We start from the raw sequence: 22,949 nt of genomic DNA, 5'->3' as shown, positions 1-22,949 counted from the left end.
TGTCCAATGAAGAAAAAGAAGGAAAATAAGATTGAACGAAAACCAAAGTTCAACAATTTCCAGATTACCTGGAATGATTGCAACTCAGAAGGCGAAGTTAAAGAAGAAGAGGAATCTGCTCAAGTAGCTTTCATGGCTATTGGAGATGAAGAGGTAACACAATGCAATTCTCAAACCAATAGTGATAGTGAATCTGATGATGATGTTAATTCTTTTCTAGAAAAAATGCATAACAGTTTGAAAGAATCCTATGTTAAAAACAAAGAACTGAAGCAAAAAATCAGCTTTCTAATACAAGACAATGCAAATTTTTTTCGACAAAACAAATGTCTTAAGCATGAAAATGATAACCTGAAAAGGACTAAAACTGATGTGCTTGCTGAACTTTACAAAAAGAAAAATTACTGTGACTCACTCAAAAGTGAGCAATGCAGCTTAAGAAAAAGGATGGATGATTTATGCAAATTGTTACATCATGTGAAACAGAATCATCTTCAAAAGAATGACACTGTACCTTATGTTAATACTCATCGAATAAGACTGAACCAAAATACCAATGAGTTTGCTATCCACAGAAGAAGGCAAGTCAGATTCATTAAACCTGTTCATTTGATTGATTCAATGTCAGTATGCAACTTTTGTTGTCAATCTGGTCACATGTATAGCAACTGTCATATTAAGAAAAACATGAGGAATGGCATGAGATGCATATGGATAGTCAAACATAAGACTAACTCTCAAGGACCCAACATGTAAAGGGTACCAAGTATTATCTTGTGGGTTTGTGTGTAGGTGAACCAGGATTACATTGCTAAAGAATCAAAATGGTTCATTGATAGTGGATGTTCAAGACATATGACTGGTGATGCATCACAATTCATCAAACTCAAGCAAAAAGCAAGTGGAAAGGTAACATTTGGAGATGATAACAAAGCCAAGACTGTTGGTATTGGCGATGTTGGTAAGAATGATCAAACTTTTATCCACAATGTTCTTCTTGTTGACAATTTGAGCTACAATCTGTTAAGTGTTAGCCAATTGTGTGATAGGAATCTGTTTGTTTTGTTCAAAAAGCTTGAATGTCTCATATTTGACTCAAAGTTCAACATTGTTTTCAAAGGAAAAAGAGTTAATGATGTCTATGTAGTGTTTCTTGAAAAAATTGATTCCTCACATCTCAAATGTCTCAAAGTAGTAAGTGAGGACCCATGGGTGTGGCATAGAAGGTTGTGTCACTTCAATATGGATTTGCTGAAAGAAATTTCTAAAAAGGAACTTGTTAGAGGTCTTCCAAAAATTAAATTTGAAAAAGACAGAATCTGTGATGCTTGCCAATTTGGAAAACAAGTCAAAGTTTCTTTTAAACCTAAGAAATGTGTTTCTACTTCAAAACCACTTGAACTTCTGCACCTTGATCTGTTTGGTCCTACACAGACTGCAAGCCTTGGTGGTAAGAGATATTGTTTTTTGATTGTTGATGACTACTCTCGATATACTTGGGTAATATTCCTTGCTCATAAATATGATGCCTTTAAGAATTTTACCTCATTATTTGCTAAAGTACAAAATCTGCTTGGATTGAAAATTGTCAGGATTAGAAATGATAATGGGACAGAATTCAAGTTCTGTGGTTTTCCAGAATTTTGTGATCATAATGGTATTACTCATGAATTCTCTATTGCCAGAGTCCCTCAACAAAATGGAGTTGTAGAAAGAAAAAATAGAACTCTCCAAGAGGCTGCTAGAACCATGCTTAGTGAATGCAATTTACCAAAATATTTTTGGGCTGAAGCCATAAACACAGCCTGTTATACCATGAATAGAGTTCTTCAAAGACCAATTTTGAACAAAACTTCCTATGAGCTCATGTATGACAAAAAGCCTGCTGTCAGCTACTTCAAAGTATTTGGTTGTAAATGTTTCATTTTGAATATCAAGGAACATCTTGGAAAGTTTGACAAGAAATCTGAAGAAGGAATTTTCTTGGGTTATTGTGAAAACAAAAGAGGTTTCAGAGTTTATAATCGTAGAACATTGATTATAGAGGAGGCTATACACATTACTTTTGATGAATCTAATGGTGACATTTCTATGAGTTGTGGTGAAGATGATGACACAGGTGTTCAAGAAGGACTAAAGAAGCTAGCAATCAATGACCATGACTCTGTCTCACCAGAAACTGATTCAAAGGATAATGATGCTCAGATCAGTCCAGCTGAAGAAGTGAATAACAGAGATACCACTACTCCTAATGATCTTCCAAGAGCCTGAAAATTTGCTCAAAATCATCCAGGGAGCTTATAATTGGTGATCCTTCTGAAAAGGTCAGGACTCGTTCCTCTAGACACCTGGTAGATAATCTTGCTTTTATATCACATATTGAACCTAAAAATATTGTTGATGCTTTTGAATGATGAGTACTGGATTTTAGCTATGGAAGAAGAGTTAATCAAATTTGAAAGAAACAAAGTTTGGACTCTGATTGCCAGACCACAAGGTCATCCTATCATTGGCACTAAATGGGTTTTTAGAAACAAATTGAATGATAAAGGGGAGATTGTTAGAAATAAGGCTAGATTGGTGGCTAAGGGATACACTCAAGAAGAGGGAATAGACTTTGATGAGTCTTTTGCACCAGTAGCCAGGCTGGAATCCATAAGAATGTTTTTAGCATTTGCATGTTTCAAGAATTTTAAATTATTTCAAATGGATGTTAAGAGTGCCTTCTTAAATGGATTTATAGATCAAGAAGTCTATGTTGACCAACCTCCTAGTTTTGAAAATGAATCTTATCCAGATCACGTGTTTAAACTCTCAAAAGCTTTATATGGACTAAAGCAAGCTCCTAGAGCATGGTATGAACGTCTGAGTGGATTTCTGATTGAAAATGGTTTTAAAAGAGGCATTGTAGACACTACACTTTTTACAAAACAAAGCTCACAAGATCTTTTGATTGTGCAAATATATGTGGATGATATCATATTTGGTGCTACTAATGAAAAATTGTGCAAGAACTTTTCCATCATCATGCAAAAAGAATTTGAAATGAGCATGATGGGAGAACTGAATTTCTTCCTTGGACTCCAAGTGATTCAAAACCAAGATGGAACGTTTATAAACCAAACAAAATACACCAAGGAGTTGCTGAAAAGATTCGGAATGGAGGATTCAAAGCCTGTTGGGACACCTATGTGCACATCTACCAAACTTGACAAAGATGAAGAAGGTACAAAAGTTGAGGAAAAGAAGTATAGAGGTATGATTGGAAGTTTACTTTATTTAACTGCTAGTAGGCCTGACATCATGTTTGCTGTGTGTTTATATGCTCGATTTCAATCCTGTCCAAAGGAATCACACTTGAATGCAGTAAAAAGAATCTTGAGATATCTTAAAGGAACTTTAAATTTTGGCTTGTGGTATCCAAAATGTCATGAACTTCCTTTGTGTGGATTCTCTGATGCTGACTTTGGTGGTTGTAAAATAGATAGAAAAAGTACTACTGGTATATGCAACTTTCTTGGAAATTGCTTGGTCTCTTGGTTTAGTAAAAAACAAAATGCTATCTCACTGTCCACTACTGAAGCTGAATATGTTGCTGCTGGTGCTTGCTGTGCTCAATTGTTATGGATGAAAAACACATTGAATGACTTCGGTTTAGTATATGAATGTGTACCCATGTACTGTGACAACACTAGTGCAATTAATCTAACAAAAAATCCCATTCAACACTCTAGGACTAAGCACATTGATATAAAGCATCATTTCATTCGCGATCTTATCTCAAAGGGGATAATCCGTGTTGAGTTTGTTTGTTCTAAAGAACAGATCGCTGATATCCTCACAAAAGCTTTTCCGCTAGATCAATTTGTGTCTTTGAGGACTAAATTGGGTGTTTCAGAAAAAAATGCTCTGAGTCTTATTTCTAGTCAATCCTTATCGGACGTCCGATGAATTGGAACGGACGTCCGACAGTGTTCTTCATCCAAGGTCCAGAAAATCCCTGGCTCGGACGGTTGTGTCGGACGCATCACTTCTTTCGGACGTCCGACACTCAAAAATGTGTCCTATAAGGCAGTTACCCACTCTTCTCAATTCATTTCCTTCATAAGTCTCGGACGCGACCTTTCAGTTTCTCTAAAATTTGAAATTCAAATTCCTCTCTCCTCAAACCAAGTTCCGAGAAATTGACTCAACCAACTCTATTACACCTCTCTTGCTCATTAACCACTCATAAAAGGCACTCCTAACACCCAACTACCCTAAAATTCCCAATTTACATACGAAACCCTAACCTCATATAACCCTCTCCCTGCGGCATCATAGTGCACTCTTGTTGGCTCTTACTGTTTTTTCCTTCTATACACAACATTCTGCATTAAAAATCATATCCACATTGCATCATGGTTAGAATGAGGGGAGGATCTACTAGTGTCGGACGGTCTTTTAAGCTGAGGGATGAAGACATTGAAATTGTTGATCCACCTCCTGTGGCACCAAAAAGGAAGAAAGTGACTCGTAGTGGCAAAGTGAAGGAGACTGCCCAAAGAAAATTAGTTATTCCAACTCCTGAATCATCTGATGAACAAATGGAAGGGCAGATCTCTGAAAGGAACATTGCTGGTGGAAATGAGGAACCAGAGCAGGCTACCCAAGGTGATGAAACTGTCACAATGTCTTCTAGTAAAAGAAAAAGGACTGCAAAGGGGAAGAGAACTCCCCAATCCAAGAAAAAGCAATCTGCTGATCCCTCTGTTGATCAGCAGAATGAAGAAAACATTACTGAGAGTCAGCCAACACCTGAACCCTCCACCAGGAAGTCTCCAAGGACAAGGACTGAGACTCAAAATGTTGGTGCATCTGTCACTCAAACCTCTAAAGGGACACGTTCTGGGAAGAATCCAGTATCTCAGCCTGCACCTGAACCCGTTCCTCTACCAAAGTTCATCGATAATGAAGCTAGAGACAGATTTGAGTTAGTCTCTCAAAAAGGGTTCATCACCCAAAGGCTCATCATTCCTTTTGAATTTCGTAAGCTTGATCTTGAACCTGTCATCAAACTCTTTGAATTCCAGAAATGGACTCATCTTTTGACCATTCCTAATGTTTTCTATCCTGACATGCTGTATCAATTTTTTGCTAATCTTAGAAAGGGTACATCACACACTGAACTCATCTCTAGGGTCAACTCTGTAGACATCATGTTAACTCCTGACATTGTGAATTCTATTCTGAAAACTAGTATTGAACCTGGTTTTAAGGGAAAAATTGTAAATTTCTTTTCGTATGAGGAATTCCCTTCTGCCTATCATCATTTTTACAATGCTAAACTCATGACTTATTTTCAAACAAAATTCAACACCCCTGCTGAGGCAAGATTGGATGATCTCAGTCCTCAGAATCTGATCATCTTCACCATCATTTCGAATCTGTTGGTGCCAACTGATGGCCACAGAACAGATGCAAACAAAATGGAACTCTATCTTTTCTACTGTTTTGTTGAAAAAATCCGCATTGACTTTGGATTTGTAATGTGCAAATTTCTGCTCAAAATCAGCACTGATAGTCGTAGGAAGCTTTCCTATGGCAGATTTCTGACCCCCATTTTTGCTCATTTTGACATACCCTTTTCTGGCAAATCTCCAAAAGACAATGCTTCTTCAGTTTTCTCCAAAACTTATTTTGAAAGAAAGAATCTAAAATTTTTTGATGGTCATTGGTGCTACAAGGAGACTGTGGCCGAGTCTAGAAGAAAAAATTTGCATGAAACCCCTACCACTCCTAGAACTCCCCATGATCAGTCAGGGTATGTTTCTCCTTTTACCATTCATCCTAGAAAGTCTGCTAGTAAGTCCTTCTCTTCCAACTCTGAGGTCATCTCCTTGCTTGAAGACCTCAAACAGCATATTATGCTTCTTGAAGATGGTCTCATGATAACCATGACCTCTGCCCAACAATCCTCTTTCCTTGAAAAAAGGAATTTTCTTGTGCCCGCTATACATGAGACAAATGAGACTGCTCATCAGAAAGAACCAAGATCTGAGCCCACAATGTGACGACCCCACTTCTCCCAAGGGCGAACCCAAGGGTATCGGCGGGCCGCCTGCCTAGCTCGCGCCAGGACTCAAAACTTAAAGCAATAAAACTAGATAAATCGAAAGAGCACTATATACAATATATATAATCCCAAAAGTTATATTCACATCTTCAAAAGTCTCGAGTCAAACCACTCTAATACACTATAACCACAACCAGCAGAAGATAGACCCTAAGAAGGGTCCTTATACAAACCACCAAAACAAAAACAAACATCCTAACCGTTCAACTATTACAAGCCAATCTAACTATACTAATATACGAGCCAAAAGCCCCCGCGTCGGCCCCTGCTAAGGAAAACAAAAGAAATGGGGTAAGCTATATGCTTAGTAAGTAAACAGGGGCAAAAGCGTAAATTTTCACGTAGCAACCATCACACAATAAGAGTAAAGCAAAAGCAGAAAAGTTACATCACATAATAAGGATACAGGTGGCTCCAAAGCCAATTCATATGCCATGCGTGATCTCCTGCCGACACTCAGTCGACCACACTCAATGGTCCGTAGAACTTCACTTGTACACCCACCGACACCTTATCACCCTCACTGGCCGGTCACCTCACAAACTTGCCCGGGCGAACGAAATCACAAACTTGAGCTTGAGTCACAAGCTCGGGTCACAAACTTGGTCACCTTCTCGGTGAACCGGATTCACAAAATTGGTTCATAACATGAACCTACAAACTTGGTGACCTCAGACTAAGTTGGACTGACTTCGACCAAGCCCTAACTGGCTCGAATAGTCCATACAGGTCTTAGATCGGGCCCACGAACTCACAAACTTTGCAAACTTCACAAACTTTACTCGAAAGTCGCCCCGAGCCACAAGCTCAAGGGTTTTGGTTCCAAAAGGTTCATATACATATGCCAAGTACAATTATACATTCAAATTAGGGATTAGGTCGAGTGCGATAAAGTACACCCTTGCCTAAGTACCCTTTTCACATATCTCAAACACATAGCAAAGAAAACACACCAAATTGGCCTGAATACTTACTCAGAAACTGAAATAGCAAAAGTACGAAGTCGGATCGAAATGAACAGCTAGTAGTGGGCCCCACCAGTTCCGCCCAACTCACCACCGTCTGAAATAGAAGATTGTGTCACATAATATCGCAAACGGCTACTATCGTGCCTAAAACAAGCAAAACGGCAAAACGACACGCGCGCACGTAAATATGACGGACGGAAACGGAAACGGCCGTTAGTGGAAACGGCAGATTTGATACTCATTTCTAGTTTACTCATAAGTTGAGCTACGAATATCGGATTAAGGCGTATGAAACGCCATATCGAAGCTTAAAGGATGAACAACAATTGTTATGAAGACATCCAGAACTGAAATTGGAGGCTTCGGTCCCAAATGAAACAAACACAATCACGTACGAAATCTGGCCAATGCACAAATGGTCAGTTTTGGGTGCAAACTGTTTTCTATGCTACACATGGTCAAAAGAGCTGAAAATTGGCAGTTAGATGGTTCATTCCAAATGGAACAACTTTCATGAAAGTCGGCAATCCAAATTCGGAACGGAAATTGGTCATCAGGACCAAAACAGATCTGACCAGAAAATGGTCATCTTCACGGCTAGGCCTTATTTGCTCGGCTATATCTCAGGTTTTATAAATCCGATTCATGAAATTCCAAGGGTGTTAGAAAGCTCTGATATAAGGATATAAGTTTGGTGTTTTGGTCGCAAGCCCAAACAGCTTGTAACCCAGTCAAATGTGAAGCTAAAGTTCCAGTCATAAACTTTCCAAAAACGTAACAGAATTTGACAGTCAAAACAGGTCTGAGTATTTCGTTTATAGCTCAGGATATACTAATCCGTTTAACCTGAAAATTTACAGGAATATCCAGGACTTAAGGGGCTACAATGTTGAAGAAGGAAACTTTGTCCAATTTTGAATGTAACAAGGTCAAAAATATAATGCATTTACCGCACTAGCGGGTCCCACGTCCAAAATATGCTTTTAATTTCTCAAAATCTATTCGATACTAGAAAAAATCATCTAAAAACTATATTTGAGATTTATATTGTAATCTGTTTGAGGAATGTAGTGAACGACTGAGTCCCAACGAGAGTTGGGCAGGCGGTCCGCCGAACCCTGGGGTACGCCCTAGGGACTATAACTTTATGACCTATTGTGACCTGCCTCAAACCTGTGAATATAGTATTACCTGTGAGCTGGTCGATTCGTTCAAGGTTTAAATGTGGAAATCCAGGAATCGCTAGCAGCTGCTCAGTTGAACACGTTTAGCCAAGCGCTAGAAAAAGCACAGCGGATTGAGACTGCCAGAGGACAGGTTAAGGCCTTCCACGATCGGAAAAGGAGGCAACCTAGCTCGAATGATTCCATGGTCGAACAAAGCTCGCGAAACGAGCCACCTGCCAAGATAAATAAAGGTACGGATGGTCCACGACCTGCAGGGACCCCGAATAACTTTGTGCGGGGTCAGGTAGTGCAAGAGGGGCCGAGGAGTGTCCAGCGTGGAGGGGCAAGTACAGCCGCCAAGTCAACCTGTGGTTTCTGTGAGGGCAATCACACCGATGAAAATTGCTGGAAGAATAGTTCGGTACGCAAATGCTTCAAATGTGGTAGCACCGAACACCTGATTGCCCGGTGTCCTAAGATGAAAAAGGAAGAATTTAAGTCACCGACTGAAGGGACCACAACTAAGCCGTCAAATGCAGGGGACAATCGACCTAAAGGGCCAGCAAGAGTGTATGCAATGGGTCAACCGGAGGCGATTGACCCTTCGGCAGGTTTTGAAGGTACGCTTTGACCAACGAATTAATTTCGAGGACGAAATTGTCCTAAGTGGGAGAGAGTGTGAGAACCCGTAAAACCCTAATAAATTTTCCTAGGGTTAAACCCTTTAATTGCAGGTTTTCTGCATTTTCGGGCTTAGGAATATTTTCCTGGTGAATTTTATGAGTAATTATAGTTTTTAGATGATTTTTCTAGTATTGGAGAATTTTTAGAAAATTAAGAATATATATTGGACGTGGGACCCACTAGTGCGAAAAGTTCGGAAAAATTCGGCCAATTAGGTTAAATTCCGGATACTGTGTAAAATTTATCGGGTGTTAAGAGATAAGTAGAGTGTGTGAAATGATTGATGTGAGAGAGAAAAGAAAGGATAGGAATGCATTAATGGTGGTGACAAGTGTCACCATTTCATTGGAGAAGACTTATGAATTACTTTTTCATTTTTTGACTTTTGACCAAATTGGTTAAATATCTAAAAAATTAACCAAAACTCACCATTTTCTTTCACCTTGTGGCCGGCCCTCTCTCCCTCTCTTCCTCTCTCTCTTACTCCAAGTACAAGGAAGAAACACTTCAATCTTGTTCCAAATCATCAAAACCAACCATCCAACCTTGATTTTGCTCCATAAAACACCTTCAAGTGGTGGTTGTGAGTTGTTTTGTGGATTTGTTTGGAAGAGCTAAGGTGGTCTACAACTCCTCTTCTCTTGTTTCTTAGGTAAGTGATGATTGACTATTCTCTTACACCTAATGATGCTTAAATTGTGCCTAATGGTAGTGATAGTGAAGCCTTTTGTGATTTATTTCTTGATTTGAAGTGATTTGGTGAAGTTTTTATTTTTTTGAGGAATTTTCTGGTTTATTGTGATCATGGTGTTGTGGTTGTTTATGATGGTTGATAATGAGGGGTTATGACTCTAGTGGATGTGAATTGTTGATAATTGCAACCAATTTTGGATTTGGATTGAAATGTGAAATGTTAGGGTTTCAAAACCCCTAATTCTGTCTGGTTTTGGATCATTGGGTTAGAGGCTGAATTGGACTTTACTTAAAACATGAAAGTTGTAGGTATTGATGTGTTGGAGGTGTCTGTAAAATTTTAGGTCATTTGGATTAGTGTAGAGTGAGATATGTCGATTTTACTGTTGCTATTCTGGGTTGATCAGAATGCGAAAACTGCACTTGTAATTGGCCATTTTGACTGGAATTGCTTTGGTTTTGGATGTTGAGGCCTTCTGATGAAATTTATCCCTGTTTCTTAGCTTTCATCTGGTTTTGGAATTTCTGGATTTGGACTTGGAGAGCCCGAGTTATGACATTTCCGCTAGAATGCGTTCTGTGAATCTGTTTTTGTGATTTTGATGTAGTATCTTGCATTTTTGACCTGGTTACACTCAAAACTGGGTTGAGTGACCTTCTGCAATAATGAATCCCTATCTCTTAGCTTCGAAACAGTGTATCTTACACCTTCATCCGATAATCGTAGTGCCTTTGGTACCATTACCGCAAAATGACGTCAAAACCTATTTTTCTGGTTTTGAGCTCAACTTTCATTTCCGGACTTTTTCCTAGCTTGACTTGTACTAGTACTACTTGGAGCTTGTTGAATGACTATTGGATGAACTTGTTGTTGTGTGTGTACCTTTGGGACTGGCTGAGGAAATAATGAAGCCATGATGGCTGGAAAAGTTAGCAAATTTAGGGGAAGTGCTGTCTGAATTTTGAAGGGACTTGTTCGCATTGAGTTGGTGATCTAAGACTTGGATTTGAACAAGGCAATGTTATATGATGGATGATTTCTGAGCCATGGAGGTGAGTGACCCCAAACTATTGTTAAAGCTTCTTATGAAATGTTTCTTGCATTATTTACTCGATTGCATTTCATGCGTGCTTGCATGTGAATTCATGATATGATTTTGGCTTCAATGAGTACTTGGGGAGTCTTGTGCTGAACACCAACGTCTCTTCCGTTTGTTTATGTTCATGTTCATCTGGAGCTCAAAAAGGGGCTCCCTCTCAATGTTAATGTTAATGTTAAATGATCTATTTGAGCGTTGGGTGTTCAAGTGCAATGATTTCACCGGCTCATGAGAGCAATAAACGTACATTTGATCTCTGAATCATGACATCATCGAAATGATCGAAATGCATTATTGTGAAATATATTTGATTTCTGATTTTACTGGTTACTCGCTGAGCTTCTACCTTACCCCAAAAATATTTTATTCCCCTCCACAGGGCTCGCGGCGAAGGAAGGCTTGTTGTGATTTTATTGTTGTGGAATTCCTCTTGTATAAGAATTGGGATCATGGATCAGAGTGGCGTAGTGGAAGCGTGGACGCTTCGCTTTTGATATGTAAATGTTGGAACATTTGATGTAATATTTGAGATTTATATTGTAATCTGTTTGAGGAATGTAGTGAACGACTGAGTCCCAGCGAGAGTTGGGCAGGCGGTCCGCCGAACCCTGGGGTACGCCCTAGGGAGAGGTGGGGCTGTCACACACAAGGCCAACTACTGGTAATGAGACCACACCAGCTTCCAGTTCTCAGCCCAAGGATAAAGGCAAAGCTCCAGTAACTGAGGAAGCATTTGAAGATGATGATGAAGAAACTGAGGAAGCATTTGTAGGTATTGATGAGTTTGAGGTGCCTGTAAAATTTCAGGCCATTTGGCTTAGTGTAGAGTGAGTTATGTCAGAATTACTGTAGCTGTTCTGCTTTGGACAGAATGCGAAAACTGCGTTGGTATTTGGATATTTTGGCTGGAATTGGTTTGGATTTTGAAGTTGGTGTCTTCTGATGAAATGTAGCTGGATGTCTTAGCTACCATATGCCTTTGGAATTTCGGCATTTGGACCTATATAGACTGAGTTATAGTAATTACAGTTTTGTGTGATTTGCAAACCTGTTTTGGTCATTCTGGTTTAGTATTTGGCATTTTTGGCCTAGTTAAGCTAGGAACTCGATTGAGTGACCTTCTACATTGTTGTAGCCCTGTTTCATAGCTTCGAAACGGTGGGTCTTACACCCCCATCCGATAATCGTAGTGAAATTGACGCCATTACCGCAAAGTAAGGACAAAACAGTTTTATTTTCAGGGCCAAGGCTAAAGCCATTGTTTGAATTTCTGGTTTGCTATAATGCTTGTATATGCTTATGAAACCCTATTGGGGTTGTGATTGGCATTGCTTTATGACTCGTTATTGAGTCTCATTGAACTTGCTTATGTGTTCTAGGGCGTGACGGTGGTTCACGACATTCCCCTGACGGAAGTGCATGACATAGCACTTAATTGCTTAGTGAGTATACTACTCACTTACTTGTTATAATGTGGCTTTGTTCCATGTGTATTTGATGCCTTGAAGGCTTAATTGGTTATTGGAAGTGATTGAGGTGAGGGTGTACTTGACCGCCCTCACCCCTTGTAATTTCCTTCATGGCTATTTACTGTTTTACTGAAATACTGCAATTGTTATATGAGATACTGAATTCCATGCATGGAAACTGATTTGGTGTCGTTTGGACGAGTATCCAACGGCTTTACTGTATTACTGAGCTCAACCCCGTTCGGTAGTCAATTGGATCGAGCCGGCAAGGGATTGGTCGTGAAAATTGTCATGCCACGGGGACTGTACTGGGGAACCTTGTAGTAATGAGACTCTTGGTTCCGGTATACTCGAGTATTACCAAAAGCTACTGAATTGGAGTGCGGGCCCGGTTGGGGTATGTTGGGTGGAAGGAATGGAAGTAAAGTGAGGTCTACGGTTTGGTACTCTTAACATTGACGGAGGGTCAATGAGGTTGGATCAAGATTGCAAGCGTGGAAATGGGCTCTTGAGAGCCGACTGTATCCTTTCACTGATTTGCTTTACTTCGAAATTGCATACTTGAATTGAATGGTTATGCTTATGTGATCTTAACTGTTATTGTGGTAGTTGCTCACTGGGATTTAGCTCATTCCGTGTTATTTGTTTTCCTTACAGGGATATAATTACTTTTGGGAATGGATTGGATAGTTAATTGCCAAGTTGAGCATGTAAATGTCTTTTGTATAGCTTTTGAAATGAAACCCTAATGTGTAACGGGTTCATTTCCTTTTGATAGGCAAACCGAATATGTACTTCCTTAATGAATGGTTTTGGCCTGCCACTATGGTTGTAAATGTTGAAATTCAATGTATATTTATGTTTGGATGATGTTTGGTTGGATTTTGGAGTGACACGACTTTCAAACGGAAAAGAAAAAAAATTTGGCGAAGATGAACAGTGCCGAATCCGGCCAGAAACTGGCCGGATTGAAGGCCGGATTGCTTGGAAAAAAAAAAGAAATCCGGCCAGTTGCTCTCTGGCCCGTATCCGGCCAGAATCTTGGCCGGATTGCCGGCCGGATTGAGTGGGTTTTTGAAAAAAAATTGAGTTGCTCTCGGCCTTATATCCGGCCGAGAATCCGGCCGAAAATCCGGCCAGATTCCGGCCGGATTCTGACGTGTCCTGCACTATTCATTCCGGCTTCGATTTTCATTTTTTTTTATTTAGTGATTTTGACTTGTTTGCGCGCTTTGGTATGTTTCGGAACGTAATAGAACGACGTAAACTGTACCGTTAGTCCTGGCGAGAGCTGGGCAGGCAGTCCGCTAACCCCTTTGGTTCGCCTTAGGGGAAGGTGGGGCTGTTACAAGTGGTATCAGAGCCACGTCGCGTGGTCTCTGCGCGGAGTGAGACTGGGCCAAGTGGTGTTGTGGTCCTAATTTCATGAATATGTCTAAGTGCTCGTTTGAGCGTAAGTTATGAACCGGGCATGTGATAAGTGTATGAATCATTATTATGGGACTCGAGGAAGCTAGGTATGTATGTCGGGTAGGAATCTTTAACAAGGATGGTTTACTCTTGGAACCGGCCGGCTCGAGATGTGAATTATCTTAAACGAGATTCTTGCGCCCGGATACGAAAGATATGAAGGCCTAGGTTAGAAAGGATTTGGTGAACTAGAAAGGTGATTCTATGGACTTTGGTGTGGTTTGTTTGGGTGTGGTTAAGCATGATCGACCTTGATTAAGATATAAATATATGGACGAAGCCCTAGAAGGGAAAAAGCTTTTCGTGAGTTCTTTTGCACTTGTGACCTAGTTGTTCAAAGTACTTTTGAGGACCCTATTGTGTCATGCAATGACTTCATATGTACTTGACTAACCGTTCCGTATGATTGCTTAACCTGGTTATGTGATCTATGTATACGTGTTATGTGTTTAAATGCTCTTCGCAGTAAATGTTTGAGTTGCTTATTCTTGTTTCATTGTTCCTGTCTGGTGCTACGGAAGGAAGGGTTAGGTGCCCTTTAACAGTGTATTTATTTGATGACCTAGATTGACTTAGATTGATGGAAGGCACCCGAAGTGGTCGAGGCCGTGGACGCAGGGGTAGACAACCCACACCGATTAGGGGTACGGGGGAAACCTCTACTGGGCCCAATCCTGAACCACAAGCCGACCCCACTGTTCAAATAGCTGCTGCTATGCAGCAAATGACCAATTTACTAGCACAAGTAGTGCAACAACAGGGCCAGAACCCAAACCCTAATCCCGGAAACCCCGGTAACCATATCGAGAGCGAGGATAGAGCTCTCGAACGTTTTCAAAAGTTTTCCCCGCCAAAGTTTGTTGGGGGACCCGACCCTGACGTTGCTGAGAAATGGCTTGAGAAGATGGTAGATATATTTGCCGCTCTACACTACCCAGACGAACGGCAGGTGACTTTTGCCGTGTTTCAACTTGAGGGAGCAGCCCGTTCCTGGTGGAACGTAATTAGACAGAAATGGGAGCGGGAGCAGACGCCTAGGACTTGGGTGAACTTCATCCGAGAATTTAATGCCAAGTTTTTCCCTCCTCTAGTCCAGGAGAGGAAGGAGGATGAGTTTATCCGGCTCCGGCAAGGGGCTCAGACTGTGACGGAATATGAGAGTCAATTTACCCGTCTGTCCAAGTTTGCGCCTGAACTAATCATGACTGAGCAATGACGGGTTAGGCGCTTCATTCAGGGTTTGAACGTTGAGATCCAGAAAGACCTCGCGGCGGATCAAATCACTACGTTTAGCGAGGCAATGGAAAAAGCCCAACGAGTTGAAAGTGCACGAATGCAAGTCCGAAACTTCCAGGCTAAGAAACGCGGATTTCCTGGAAGTAGTTCGGGGCAGGGGGATGAAAGTACCCCTCCCAAGTTTGGACGAGGAACGGGAGGAGTAAGGATGCCGGGAGTGTCACCGGAGAGGCCGTCAAGAGGAGGCTCGGCTTCTACAGCACGTGAACTCTGCGGGTATTGCGGAAAATTAAACCACTCAGAGGATAACTACTGGAGGAAAGGAGGAAAATGCTTGCTCTGTGGGAGTGCTGACCATCAAATTGCTAACTGTCCAGCTCGCCTGCGCTAGCGGCAAGGGACTCTGCCACCAACCACGACCCACCCTGACCAGTCGAAGGGAGACAAGGATGGATCGAAAGTGTCCTCTCGGGTGTACTCCTTAGAACAACATCAAGGCTTTGACCCATTAGAGGACGTGGAAGGTAAGAATTTACTGAACCTGGCCAGTGAAGGGGCACAGATTTGTTAGCAAAGTATAAAGCTCAATTTAATCCCGGAGTAGTCAATGATAAGGAATTTCGAGGACGAAATTCTTTTAAGGGGGAGAGAGTGTGAGAACCCGTAAAACCCTAATTATTTTTCCTAGGGTTTTAGTTCCCTTAATTGCATAAATTTTGCATTTTCTGGTGTAGAAATTTTTTTCTGGTAGATTTTATGCATAATTATAGTTTTTAGTTGATTTTTTCTAGCGTTGGTGAGTTTTAGAAAATTAAAAATGTATATTGGACGTGGGACCCACTAGTGCGAAAAGTTCGGAAAAATTCGGCCAATTAGGTTAAATTCCGGATACTGTGTAAAATTTATCGGGTGTTAATAGATAAGTAGAGTGTGTGAAATGATTGATGTGAGAGAAGAAAGAAAGGATAGGAATGCATTTAATGAGGTGACAGGTGTCACATTCTCATTGGTTGGACTTTAAGAATTACTATTCACTTTCTTGACTTTTTTGACCAAAGGATTAAATATCTCAAAATTGCCCAAAAATCACCATTTTCTTCTCCATGTTGGCCGGCCCTCCTAGCTCAAGAAGGAAGGAAATTTCTTCAACTTTCAAGCTTCCATTTCACTCAATCTTCCAAGAACAAAAGCCTACACTAGGTTCCACTCCATAAAATCTTTCCTTCTAGTGCTAGTAAGTGTCTTAGTGAAGTTTGTTTGAAGGTCTAAGGTGGCCAACATCCCTCTCTCTCTTGATTTCTTGGTAAGTGATGCTTGAACACCCTACTACCTCTAATGAAGCTTATTTTGGGCTTAATGGTGGCATGAGTGATGGAATATGTGATTTATTTCTTTATTTGGAGTGATTTGGTGGAATTTTCCAATTTATGATGAATTTTCTGGTTTAATATGATCTTGATGTTGTGGCCTTGTATGATGAATGGTAATGGTTTAAAATGACTCTAGTAGGTGTGAATTGTTGATAAATGCAATCAATTTTGGATTTGGATGGAAAAATGGAAAGTTAGGGTTCATAAATCCCTAATTCTGTCCGGTTTTGGATCATAGGGTTAGAGGCCGAATTGGACTTTACTCAAAACATGAAAGTTGTAGGTATTGATGAGTTTGAGGTGCCTGTAAAATTTCAGGCCATTTGGCTTAGTGTAGAGTGAGTTATGTCAGAATTACTGTAGCCATTCTGCTTTGGACAGAATGCGAAAACTGCGTTGGTATTTGGATATTTTGGCTGGAATTGGTTTGGATTTTGAAGTTGGTGTCTTCTGATGAAATGTAGCTGGATGTCTTAGCTACCATATGCCTTTGGAATTTCGGCATTTGGACCTATATAGACTGAGTTATAGTAATTACAGTTTTGTGTGATTTGCAAACCTGTTTTGGTCATTCTGGTTTAGTATTTGGCATTTTTGGCCTAGTTAAGCTAGGAACTCGATTGAGTGACCTTCTACATTGTTGTAGCCCTGTTTCATAGCTTCGAAACGGTGGGTCTTACACCCCCATCCGATAATCATAGTGAAATTGACGCCATTACCGCAAAGTAAGGACAAAACAGTTTTATTTTCAGGGCCAAGGCTAAAGCCATTGTTTGAATTTCTGGTTTGCTATAATGCTTGTATATGCTTATGAAACCCTATTGGGGTTGTGATTGACATTGCTTTATGACTCGTTATTGAGTCTCATTGAACTTGCTTATGTGTTCTAGGGCGTGACGGTGGTTCACGACATTCCCCTGACGGAAGTGCATGACATAGAACTTAATTGCTTAGTGAGTATACTACTCACTTACTTGTTATAATGTGGCTTTGTTCCATGTGTATTTGATGCCTTGAAGGCTTAATTGGTTATTGGAAGTGATTGAGGTGAGGGTGTACTTGACCGCCCTCACCCCTTGTAATTTCCTTCATGGCTATTTACTGTTTTACTGAAATACTGCAATTGTTATATGAGATACTGAATTCCATGCATGGAAACTGATTTGGTGTCGTTTGGACGAGTATCCAACGGCTTTACTGTATTACTGAGCTCAACCCCGTTCGGTAGTCAATTGGATCGAGCCGGCGAGGGCTTGGTCGTGAAAATTGTCATGCCACGGGGACTGTACTGGGAACCTTGTAGTAATGAGACTCTTGGTTCCGGTATACTCGAGTATTACCAAAAGCTACTGAATTGGAGTGCGGGCCCGGTTGGGGTATGTTGGGTGGAAGGAATGGAAGTAAAGTGAGGTCTACGGTTTGGTACTCTTAACATTGACGGAGGGTCAATGAGGTTGGATCAAGATTGCAAGCGTGGAAATGGGCTCTTGAGAGCCGACCGTATCCTTTCACTGATTTGCTTTACTTCGAAATTGCATACTTGAATTGAATGGTTATGCTTATGTGATCTTAACTGTTATTGTGGTAGTTGCTCACTGGGCTTTAGCTCATTCCGTGTTATTTGTTTTCCTTACAGGGATATAATTACTTTTGGGAATGGATTGGATAGTTAATTGCCAAGTTGAGCATGTAAATGTCTTTTGTATAACTTTTGAAATGAAACCCTAATGTGTAACGGGTTCATTTCCTTTTGATAGGCAAACCGAATATGTACTTCCTTAATGAATGGTTTTGGCCTGCCACTATGGTTGTAAATGTTGAAATTCAATGTATATTTATGTTTGGATGATGTTTGGTTGGATTTTGGAGTGACACGACTTTCAAACGGAAAAGAAAAAAAATTTGGCGAAGATGAACAGTGCCGAATCCGGCCAGAAACTGGCCGGATTGAAGGCCGGATTGCTTGGAAAAAAAAAAGAAATCCGGACAATTGCTCTCTGGCCCGTATCCGGCCAGAATCTTGGCCGGATTGCCGGCCGGATTGAGTGGGTTTTTGAAAAAAAATTGAGTTGCTCTCGGCCTTATATCCGGCCGAGAATCCGGCCGAAAATCCGGCCAGATTCCGGCCGGATTCTGACGTGTCCTGCACTATTCATTCCGGCTTCGATTTTCATTTTTTTTTATTTAGTGATTTTGACTTGTTTGCGCGCTTTGGTATGTTTCGGAACGTAATAGAACGACGTAAACTGTACCGTTAGTCCTGGCGAGAGCTGGGCAGGCAGTCCGCTAACCCCTTTGGTTCACCTTAGGGGAAGGTGGGGCTGTTACAAGTGGTATCAGAGCCACGTCGCGTGGTCTCTGCGCGGAGTGAGACTGGGCCAAGTGGTGTTGTGGTCCTAATTTCATGAATATGTCTAAGTGCTCGTTTGAGCGTAAGTTATGAACCGGGCATGTGATAAGTGTATGAATCATTATTATGGGACTCGAGGAAGATAGGTATGTATGTCGGGTAGGAATCTTTAACAAGGATGGTTTACTCTTGGAACCGGCCGGCTCGAGATGTGAATTATCTTAAACGAGATTCTTGCGCCCGGATACGAAAGATATGAAGGCCTAGGTTAGAAAGGATTTGGTGAACTAGAAAGGTGATTCTATGGACTTTGGTGTGGTTTGTTTGGGTGTGGTTAAGCATGATCGACCTTGATTAAGATATAAATATATGGACGAAGCCCTAGAAGGGAAAAAGCTTTTCGTGAGTTCTTTTGCACTTGTGACCTAGTTGTTCAAAGTACTTTTGAGGACCCTATTGTGTCATGCAATGACTTCATATGTACTTGACTAACCGTTCCGTATGATTGCTTAACCTGGTTATGTGATCTATGTATACGTGTTATGTGTTTAAATGCTCTTCGCAGTAAATGTTTGAGTTGCTTATTCTTGTTTCATTGTTCCTGTCTGGTGCTACGGAAGGAAGGGTTAGGTGCCCTTTAACAGTGTATTTATTTGATGACCTAGATTGACTTAGATTGATGGAAGGCACCCGAAGTGGTCGAGGCCGTGGACGCAGGGGTAGACAACCCACACCGATTAGGGGTACGGGGGAAACCTCTACTGGGCCCAATCCTGAACCACAAGCCGACCCCACTGTTCAAATAGCTGCTGCTATGCAGCAAATGACCAATTTACTAGCACAAGTAGTGCAACAACAGGGCCAGAACCCAAACCCTAATCCCGGAAACCCCGGTAACCATATCGAGAGCGAGGATAGAGCTCTCGAACGTTTTCAAAAGTTTTCCCCGCCAAAGTTTGTTGGGGGACCCGACCCTGACGTTGCTGAGAAATGGCTTGAGAAGATGGTAGATATATTTGCCGCTCTACACTACCCAGACGAACGGCAGGTGACTTTTGCCGTGTTTCAACTTGAGGGAGCAGCCCGTTCCTGGTGGAACGTAATTAGACAGAAATGGGAGCGGGAGCAGACGCCTAGGACTTGGGTGAACTTCATCCGAGAATTTAATGCCAAGTTTTTCCCTCCTCTAGTCCAGGAGAGGAAGGAGGATGAGTTTATCCGGCTCCGGCAAGGGGCTCAGACTGTGACGGAATATGAGAGTCAATTTACCCGTCTGTCCAAGTTTGCGCCTGAACTAATCATGACTGAGCAATGACGGGTTAGGCGCTTCATTCAGGGTTTGAACGTTGAGATCCAGAAAGACCTCGCGGCGGATCAAATCACTACGTTTAGCGAGGCAATGGAAAAAGCCCAACGAGTTGAAAGTGCACGAATGCAGGTCCGAAACTTCCAGGCTAAGAAACGCGGATTTCCTGGAAGTAGTTCGGGGCAGGGGGATGAAAGTACCCCTCCCAAGTTTGGACGAGGAACGGGAGGAGTAAGGATGCCGGGAGTGTCACCGGAGAGGCCGTCAAGAGGAGGCTCGGCTTCTACAGCACGTGAACTCTGCGGGTATTGCGGAAAATTAAACCACTCAGAGGATAACTACTGGAGGAAAGGAGGAAAATGCTTGCTCTGTGGGAGTGCTGACCATCAAATTGCTAACTGTCCAGCTCGCCTGCGCTAGCGGCAAGGGACTCTGCCACCAACCACGACCCACCCTGACCAGTCGAAGGGAGACAAGGATGGATCGAAAGTGTCCTCTCGGGTGTACTCCTTAGAACAACATCAAGGCTTTGACCCATTAGAGGACGTGGAAGGTAAGAATTTACTGAACCTGGCCAGTGAAGGGGCACAGATTTGTTAGCAAAGTATAAAGCTCAATTTAATCCCGGAGTAGTCAATGATAAGGAATTTCGAGGACGAAATTCTTTTAAGGGGGAGAGAGTGTGAGAACCCGTAAAACCCTAATTATTTTTCCTAGGGTTTTAGTTCCCTTAATTGCATAAATTTTGCATTTTCTGGTGTAGAAATTTTTTTCTGGTAGATTTTATGCATAATTATAGTTTTTAGTTGATTTTTTCTAGCGTTGGTGAGTTTTAGAAAATTAAGAATGTATATTGGACGTGGGACCCACTAGTGCGAAAAGTTCGGAAAAATTCGGCCAATTAGGTTAAATTCCGGATACTGTGTAAAATTTATCGGGTGTTAATAGATAAGTAGAGTGTGTGAAATGATTGATGTGAGAGAAGAAAGAAAGGATAGGAATGCATTTAATGAGGTGACAGGTGTCACATTCTCATTGGTTGGACTTTAAGAATTACTATTCACTTTCTTGACTTTTTTGACCAAAGGATTAAATATCTCAAAATTGCCCAAAAATCACCATTTTCTTCTCCATGTTGGCCGGCCCTCCTAGCTCAAGAAGGAAGGAAATTTCTTCAACTTTCAAGCTTCCATTTCACTCAATCTTCCAAGAACAAAAGCCTACACTAGGTTCCACTCCATAAAATCTTTCCTTCTAGTGCTAGTAAGTGTCTTAGTGAAGTTTGTTTGAAGGTCTAAGGTGGCCAACATCCCTCTCTCTCTTGATTTCTTGGTAAGTGATGCTTGAACACCCTACTACCTCTAATGAAGCTTATTTTGGGCTTAATGGTGGCATGAGTGATGGAATATGTGATTTATTTCTTTATTTGGAGTGATTTGGTGGAATTTTCCAATTTATGATGAATTTTCTGGTTTAATATGATCTTGATGTTGTGGCCTTGTATGATGAATGGTAATGGTTTAAAATGACTCTAGTAGGTGTGAATTGTTGATAAATGCAATCAATTTTGGATTTGGATGGAAAAATGGAAAGTTAGGGTTCATAAATCCCTAATTCTGTCCGGTTTTGGATCATAGGGTTAGAGGCCGAATTGGACTTTACTCAAAACATGAAAGTTGTAGGTATTGATGAGTTTGAGGTGCCTGTAAAATTTCAGGCCATTTGGCTTAGTGTAGAGTGAGTTATGTCAGAATTACTGTAGCCGTTCTGCTTTGGACAGAATGCGAAAACTGCGTTGGTATTTGGATATTTTGGCTGGAATTGGTTTGGATTTTGAAGTTGGTGTCTTCTGATGAAATGTAGCTGGATGTCTTAGCTACCATATGCCTTTGGAATTTCGGCATTTGGACCTATATAGACTGAGTTATAGTAATTACAGTTTTGTGTGATTTGCAAACCTGTTTTGGTCATTCTGGTTTAGTATTTGGCATTTTTGGCCTAGTTAAGCTAGGAACTCGATTGAGTGACCTTCTACATTGTTGTAGCCCTGTTTCATAGCTTCGAAACGGTGGGTCTTACACCCCCATCCGATAATCGTAGTGAAATTGACGCCATTACCGCAAAGTAAGGACAAAACAGTTTTATTTTCAGGGCCAAGGCTAAAGCCATTGTTTGAATTTCTGGTTTGCTATAATGCTTGTATATGCTTATGAAACCCTATTGGGGTTGTGATTGACATTGCTTTATGACTCGTTATTGAGTCTCATTGAACTTGCTTATGTGTTCTAGGGCGTGACGGTGGTTCACGACATTCCCCTGACGGAAGTGCATGACATAGAACTTAATTGCTTAGTGAGTATACTACTCACTTACTTGTTATAATGTGGCTTTGTTCCATGTGTATTTGATGCCTTGAAGCCTTAATTGGTTATTGGAAGTGATTGAGGTGAGGGTGTACTTGACCGCCCTCACCCCTTGTAATTTCCTTCATGGCTATTTACTGTTTTACTGAAATACTGCAATTGTTATATGAGATACTGAATTCCATGCATGGAAACTGATTTGGTGTCGTTTGGACGAGTATCCAACGGCTTTACTGTATTACTGAGCTCAACCCCGTTCGGTAGTCAATTGGATCGAGCCGGCGAGGGCTTGGTCGTGAAAATTGTCATGCCACGGGGACTGTACTGGGAACCTTGTAGTAATGAGACTCTTGGTTCCGGTATACTCGAGTATTACCAAAAGCTACTGAATTGGAGTGCGGGCCCGGTTGGGGTATGTTGGGTGGAAGGAATGGAAGTAAAGTGAGGTCTACGGTTTGGTACTCTTAACATTGACGGAGGGTCAATGAGGTTGGATCAAGATTGCAAGCGTGGAAATGGGCTCTTGAGAGCCGACCGTATCCTTTCACTAATTTGCTTTACTTCGAAATTGCATACTTGAATTGAATGGTTATGCTTATGTGATCTTAACTGTTATTGTGGTAGTTGCTCACTGGGCTTTAGCTCATTCCGTGTTATTT

This window comes from Coffea arabica, chromosome 2c (assembly GCF_036785885.1).
Source record: "Coffea arabica cultivar ET-39 chromosome 2c, Coffea Arabica ET-39 HiFi, whole genome shotgun sequence".
In the NCBI taxonomy this organism is placed as follows: Eukaryota; Viridiplantae; Streptophyta; class Magnoliopsida; order Gentianales; family Rubiaceae; genus Coffea; species Coffea arabica.
This window is presented reverse-complemented; position numbering follows the sequence as displayed.